A 7,623-nucleotide genomic window follows, 5' to 3' on the forward strand; every position below is an offset into this window, starting at 1 on the left:
CAAATTTGGAGACAATCAGTGTGACCGAAATAATTTAGTAGATGCGACGCGAACACAATGCTCTGCTCTTGTCGCACTGCGAGAGTGCCACACTCCCGTTGTTGGGGTTGCTTGAGCGAGAAGGAGAGGATGAGTGTGTCGGACGTAGAGATCTCATTTTTGGACTGATTGTCTCAAGAAAAGTGTCCTAGAACTGGTCACCCGAGGTTGCATTAGGGGGGGCGTGAAGAGCGGCGCTGAGAGTGGGAGTGGAGGGCCGGACGAGAGTGACGTTTCCTTAATCTTTGGACAGAATTTATCTGCAAATTTGATGAGAACATACTATAGAATCACAACTTAGTCATCCCATGTTTGCTATGGGACTTTGTCATGTTCCACATCGTTTCGTGCCGTGATGCCGCTGCTAACACCGCTCACGAGTGTGTACATTGACACCATTCGCTTGATTCGTTTTGGTGGATTCGGCGGCAGCTGGTCACGGGCCACAGCCAGGTTTATTCCCAGTTTGTTTGAACGGGATGAGACAATTCAGTGTTGTACAAGTTTGCAGTTCGCTCAAAGACGTGTGAGAATGTGTGACTGGACACTCGAGGCCAGCTATTATTAAAAGGGACTGAGTCGTTATCACCTTCCAGTGACTATGCCCGTTATATTATTTAGAATCGATATAGTCAATATAGGATTACATAGTGAACTGTGATGACGGGATTAGCCCAATAGGAAGGAGCCTGACGACAACAGCTCAGTCGTACCTAATAGTTACCCCATAATGTATGTGTCCACTGAACGTCTGCATAAAAGGAAAATGTGAACATATGATAAATCGAGCATAAAATTAAACTGCATGTAGAGACTTACCTCTTTACGTTCAATAAACTGTCTGCGGTTTTGGTTGCCCCTTTCCCCTGTCCAGTTTTGTCTGACTCTTCGATGTTACTTGACAACAGCCACCAAACTTTAACTTGCGGGGAATTCTGTAAATATCTTACAGATGTTATTATATATATATTAATATAAGATGATACTCCTGGCAGCCGCGAATAAAACAAGATACAAACAATAGAAAAACAAATTCAAAATATAATAGACACCCTATTGACACGAGTAAAGTCGTATATTGATCAAGATGAATGGGTGTTTCCCATAAGAGACATATATACAAAGTCTCCTATTATGTACTTACCTTGATATTAATATATATAAAACAATTTTGACTCACAATTCATGCTAGCTGTACACTGATTCCCTATCAATTAATATTGCATTTAATGTAATGTTTACCTCTGACAAATTTGTTTTGGCTATCTTTTCAATCGCTGAACACAAGATGGGTAGACGTGCGTAAACTTCTTTATACTGCTTCTCGGAAATAAGCCTCTTGAAGTCACGACTCAACCTGGACAACACAACAAAGAACAGGGAGTTATAGAAAGGTTATACATATAAAACAGATAAAATTGTTCCTTTTTATACATTTCAGTAACAAATATATACAGTAATGATACACACGCCAAAGTCCACAGTTAAATTTAATAGCATCGATCGGCTGTGACGTGCAAGTAGGGACACTACCACATAAGGACATAAATGAGCAGTAAGGCCTACTGAATTATTCAGTCACGTGTCCCATCGTCTCCAACAGCTCTTCACTTCAATGAAATAGGTCACACGCTGTGTATATACTAGCACAATGGACTGTATTGGGCGTGGACAGTTAGGTGTCGACAGGGGAATGAATAGCAGTCTGCTAATTAAGTACACTGTACATGCATTTTTTAAAAAATATATGGGATGTGGCGGGCAGTAGTATTAGAAAATATTGGTTTCTCGACTAGCCAACTGCAGACTAATACTGTAATATATACCCTCTTTGTAACAGGGTATCTTTTCCAAAAAACGGCGGGCTAACTGACCATCAGGCATTCCCCTTGTTCATGAATACCACTGGTTGTTCGCGAATGTTTCGCCGCAGGAGAGTCCTGTATGGTGCGCTAGGTCTTTTGGGTTTCTCCCACTCGGACTGCAGCCTCTTTCAGTGGGTCTGGTAATCTTCCTCGGAGAGGGTTGCCATCATGGTCAGGTGGCCTTCCGAATGATGTCCCGTTTCTTCCCAGGGTTGTGTCTTCACCTCTATTCTCGACTATTGGGTCTTCTTCTTATCCTTCCATCGCAAGCATGACGGGGCATTCGCTGGCTCAGATTGCTGGCTGAAGCAGACTCATGCAGGAGAGTATACAAATACGTCAGGTATATTAACAATGCAAGCCATACAAAATTGATGTAGAATATACAATTATTACGCTTCCTGTAGTTTCATCTCTAGATAACTGTTACTGAACTATTTTAGCCCATATCTTGTAAATGGGATGTACAGTTGACGCTTGATGTCAGTGTTGCGTCGACTATGCCCCAATAGCCGGATCTTGTGTTGATCTTGCATGCGCCGACCGCAAGTATCACCGTGACCTAGGCGGCTAACCGACGTGGTTGCACAGACCGAGTCACGTTTCGGTTGTCTGTGACGCAGTCCGCGACTGATATGGATCTGCGGACATCGACATGACAATTCAGTTTGTTATTTGCAGGCATGTGAAGATAGGATTATATTTTACGGCAAAGTCATTTTATTTGCTCAAGGACATTAGCAAACGTTACTATTGTTAAACACGGTTTACGAGCATCGGGATGAATGTAACGAACGAAGGGGATGTTGTCATCACAAAAGACTCGGTAAAAACGAGGTGCCAGACATCTAACTAGGGTGGGAAGTCGTTTGCTCGTGGCGACGATTGCGCGTGAATCGATCGAATACGATACTTGTGTCATGAACGCATATGCATCTGTCGACACCTAAACTACACCCATTTTTGTGCACGACGCTGCCATAACATTTGACCATGTGCAATGATCAAATGAGCGTGGGTGTTACAAGTAGCTTCATGTCCGGTAATTGAGAGTCAGCTAACGCTATTTCTGCAGTATGCGAATGGACGAGGAGCGTTGTTAATTACGACTACTAGTAAGATGACTTATCTATTGCCATATTGTCAAATGTCTGTTATACTACAGAAGAAATGTAATAAACGAGGAGGCGGGGAATCGCGATCCTTCCTCAATAGGGGGTGGGGGTCACCAGAATTCTACGCCTCAGTAGGCCTAGAGGGGGGCCGACGTTTTCTCACAGGCAGAGTGAGGTACCCTATTCTAACCCTACTCCCTAGCAATACCATTTCTTGGCGCTAGCTCCTACCCCTCACTCCCCATCAACTTCGCACTATTTCTCCACAACAGCACGATATAAATTCTCATAAAACTTCAATACATGCTTGGAGGAATACCAATTAGTTAATGCTAGCTCCTACGACCTACCCCTCACTCCCCATCAACTTCTCACAACAGCCACGATATATAATGGTCGCACAAAATCTTCAAATACATGGGGGAAATACCAATTAACTTGCACACAGGACACTTATGATCAATACCTGCGGTAGTCTGCTAGAAAAAATGGGCATCTTCATGCCCTGGAACGGTGAAATAGGTCGACAACTCGTAGATTCACGTACACATTGGTGTGTGTACAATGAAAGCTGTGCAGCGCCGAGACTTGCAGCATTGCCATAAATATCGCTAAAGTAACAAAGCATGTGTAATTATAAAAGAATGACATCAGCAGTTGGCTCACGCTCCATTCGATAAACAGAATGCACGCTGCCACCTCTGCCGTTGCACCGCCCTAGCCACATTGCTGCGCATTATTCTGGAACGCATTGTGTCTTGACATCGCGAGGGATTACGACGTAGACGCGATCGCATGACCCGTTGAAGCTCGACGTAGGGAGACCAAGTCACGTGACATCTGATTCTACCACGCGAAACGCAGATTGGAGAAAAAACTGAAACAAAAAGAATGAGCGGAGATGAGAGAGACTGCCTTTACGCATATCGTGCCGGAGAGAGGCACGATGGCAGCGAAACACAAATAAACATTACGTTTAATTTGCCGTTTGGTAGCTTACAATACCCTTACAACATAACATCTTCATACAAAGGAGAGAACTCAATGTGAAAGAGAGAGATATATATTAACGTCTTATAATCGTATAACGAGAGAAGATGGCATAACAGGAATATAGTAAGGTTTGTAGGGAGGATAAAATTTAATTTGTAAATGCACTAAGATTCGCGAGGAAAGGAGCGTAGAGAAACAGACAATAGAGTATGCCAATTATCTCACTTAGATAAAATGGACGCACAATAAACCTTACAACACACACAAACAGACACTGTACATTTCATGATATATGCTAAAGTTAGAAATGAGTTTGATTGGCAGTATTCAACAAGAACAATAAAGTATCCACGTGTCGGATAACTAGCATATTTATTCCAGTGTAATGTCCATTACCTGCAAATAAATTGTTCTTAGAACATACATAAACAGACGAGCTGAGCGCGTGAGAGAGAGAGAGAGCCGCCTGTGTTTTTAGCCGTGATAGTAAACAGCCGAGCACCAATATGTTATTAACAAGTAACGTTTAGGCGTGGATAAACGGACTATTGGCATACGAGGAGCAGTGTTTGATAGAGAAACTTCTAAACAGCTAAACATATAACTAAACATTTATAACTAGACAGAATCTGAGAACAGATATGAGACTACAACATATGAAGACGATTTTCGATCTAGAACCGTCTTGACTGTCGATTTATTTACAGTGGATACGAAAGTCGCGCGACCGATCAGTGGTCATCCAAGACTGGCAAGCAAATTCAAACAGCACAGACGTCGTTAGAGGGAGATGGGCGTTGCGGAGAGGGAACGAAACCGGGGAGAGAGACTGGAGCTGCACACGAATACAATCACGAATTCACACTAAATGTAAACAAGTTTACTTTGAGCTAAGTTAATCTATGCTGAGATACCCACGCCTAACCATTTGTAAATTGCGCATATTGCAGTCACAAAAAATAACTCTTTCTGGTGAGATAATTGCCGCGGATGACAAGCTGCTGATAACACGAACTAACAGTAAGCCAGGAGATATGCCTAATGCTACCGTGGTCATAGGTTTATATCACGCCAAGCAGTTGGTGACCTTACATGCAACGGTATTCGCTCCTATTCTTAAATGATGCGTAACTGATGGAATTTATCATATAAATCCTATGATTGATAGACAGATACTCCTCCCTATAATTACTACGGATGTAAGTGAATATCCTACAAAACGAGTGACAGGCCGGAAGTCATCTGCTTCTGTTCTCTCGAGAGTATTTTCGGTGTCAAACATGTCGCGACAGCACCGTTTCAGGCGTGCAGCTATAGGACTGAAGAACACGGCCAGAAATAAGCTTGCTATGCGGAGACGACTGTATTGGGCGTGGACAGTTAGGTGTCGACAGGGGAATGAATAGCAGTCTGCTAATTAAGTACACTGTACATGTATTTTAAAAATATATGGTGTGGCAGTAGTATTAGAAGAATATTTGGTCTCGACTACCAACTGAGACTAATACTTACATATATACCCTCTCTGTAACAGGGTATCTTTTCCAAAACGGCGGCTACTTGACCATCAGGCATCCCCTTGATGAATCCCTGGTTGTTCGGGAATGTTTCCCGCAGGAGAGTCCTGATGTGCGCTACGGTCTTGTTGGGTTTCTCCCACTCGGACTGCAGCTCTTTCAAGTGGGTCTGGTAATCTTCCTCGGAGAGGGTTGCATCATGGTCAGTGTGGCCTTCCCGAATGATGGCCCGTTTCTTCCCTGGTGGTGTTTCACTTTCATCCTCACTATTGGTCTTCTTCTTATCTTTCCATCGCACATGACGGATTCGCTGGCTCAGATTGCTGGTGAAGAGACTCTGCATATACAAATACTCATATATTAAAATGCAAGCCATACAAATTGATGTAGAATTATAAATTATTACGCTTCCTGTAGTTTATCTCTAGATAACTGTTACTGAACTATTTTAGCATATCTTGTAAATGGGATGTAGTGTTGGTCGACTATGCCCCAATAGCTGGGTCGTGTGTGAATCTTGCATGGCGACCGCAAGTATCACGTGACCTAGGCGGTAACCGAGTGGTTGACAGCCAGTCACGTTTGGTGTCTGCATCCCGGTGATATGGATCTGTCACTCACATTGACAATCATTTGTATTTCGGCAGTGAAATATATATTTTCGGCAAAGTCATTTTTATTTGCTCAAAACTAGCAAGTTACATTGTTAAACACGTTTACAGCATCTGTAACGAGCGAGTTGTCATCCACAAAAACTGTTTAACGATGCCAGACATCTACTAGGGGTGGGAGTCGTGGGACGATTCGCGTGAATCGATACGAATCACGATACTTGTGTCATGAATCGATATGCATCGCGACACCTAAACTACACCCATTTTTGTTCACACGTGCCATAAATTTGACCATGTGAATGATCAAATGAGTCGGTGTGTTACAAGTACTTATGTCCGTAATATAATCATTAACGCTTTTCTGCAGTATGCGATGTAATTACGACTATAGTAAATGACTTATTATTGGTAAAATGTCTGTTTCTAACGGAAGAAATGTAATAAACAGGGGCGGATCCAGGATTTCTCAATAGGGGGTGGGGGGTCACAGATTCTACGCTCAGTAGGGGGTGTTTGAGTAGGGCCCGAAGTTTTCCGCGAAACGGGAATCGGGGAACGGGAGGAGAAAGCGGAAAACTCTTGAAAAAAGATGTAAAAATTAACGGACTAGGAGCCTAGGACACACTGTGCGATTTTCTACGCTGGCCGCTTGTGATCGATAAATACGGTGCCGGGTCTGCGCGGTGTGCGAAGGTCGGGCGGGCGCACGTCTCACGGCAGCGTATTTCGCTCGCGATCCCACGATTCAACACATTCAACCGGTTTTTCATCTCTTGCATACAAATAAAAAAAATTAAGGCTTTTCTAAGCTTTTTGTGAAATTTAGAAAGCAGAAGAAAGCAGAATTTGTGATTTGTAAAGCAGAAGAAAGCAGAATTTGACATTTATAAAGCAGAAAACTTTCAGCCCTAGACCGTTTGAGACAGTCACACCATCCTGTCCGGATCACATATTTTACGCTCAGTGGGGGGGACAACATATGTACTATGTACTACCCTGCCAATAAGGGGGCTGGAAAGATGATTTCGGTACTTTTTAATGTATTTTTTTCCCTGGTCTCCCAATAGGGGGGGCCGGAGCCAGTTCGCCCCCCCTAAAGTTGTGTTGACAGAGCAATGTGTTCCACATTACAAATTTAACGTACCCATTCGTCATTTCCCTCACGCTTTAAACATGGATACTGGGAAATCATCTTTCTTCCGATTGCTGCGTACTCCTCTCTGCCTGATATTCCCGGGAAGAATTGTAAGTAGTAAGCAGCCGCCTCATCTACCATCAACCTCCAGACTGGGTTAGGATCCCGTTCCTCTAAACACTTTTGCACTCGAGAAGAAAACGGTGGCAGTGGAGTTACCATGGTCACCCGACAACCTACAAATAACATGTAATATAATGTTTAATTTTTCGAACATGCACTAGCTCTGTAAGTCTTGCTGATACCTGTTAGGTCAAATATCGAAAATTTGTACTGTATGGGAAC

The 7,623-nt window shown here is 43.1% G+C and overlaps 1 long non-coding RNA gene across 2 annotated transcripts in view; it reads right to left on the reverse strand.

The window, feature by feature from the left end:
* Window positions 1–895: 895 nt before the first annotated feature.
* The window catches only part of LOC106812728, a 36,019-nt gene continuing 29,291 nt past the window's right edge, over window positions 896–7,623 (reverse strand). For both annotated transcript variants that reach the window (XR_001394381.1, XR_001394380.1), the window contains exons 2-4: window positions 5,525–5,866; window positions 1,282–1,396; window positions 896–974 (exon numbers count right to left, since the gene is read on the reverse strand). This is a non-coding gene — a long non-coding RNA (uncharacterized LOC106812728). The remainder of the gene's footprint in view (window positions 975–1,281; window positions 1,397–5,524; window positions 5,867–7,623) is intronic.

This window comes from Priapulus caudatus, unplaced genomic scaffold (genome assembly GCF_000485595.1).
Source record: "Priapulus caudatus unplaced genomic scaffold, Priapulus_caudatus-5.0.1 Scaffold679, whole genome shotgun sequence".
Classification (NCBI taxonomy): domain Eukaryota; kingdom Metazoa; phylum Priapulida; class Priapulimorpha; order Priapulimorphida; family Priapulidae; genus Priapulus; species Priapulus caudatus.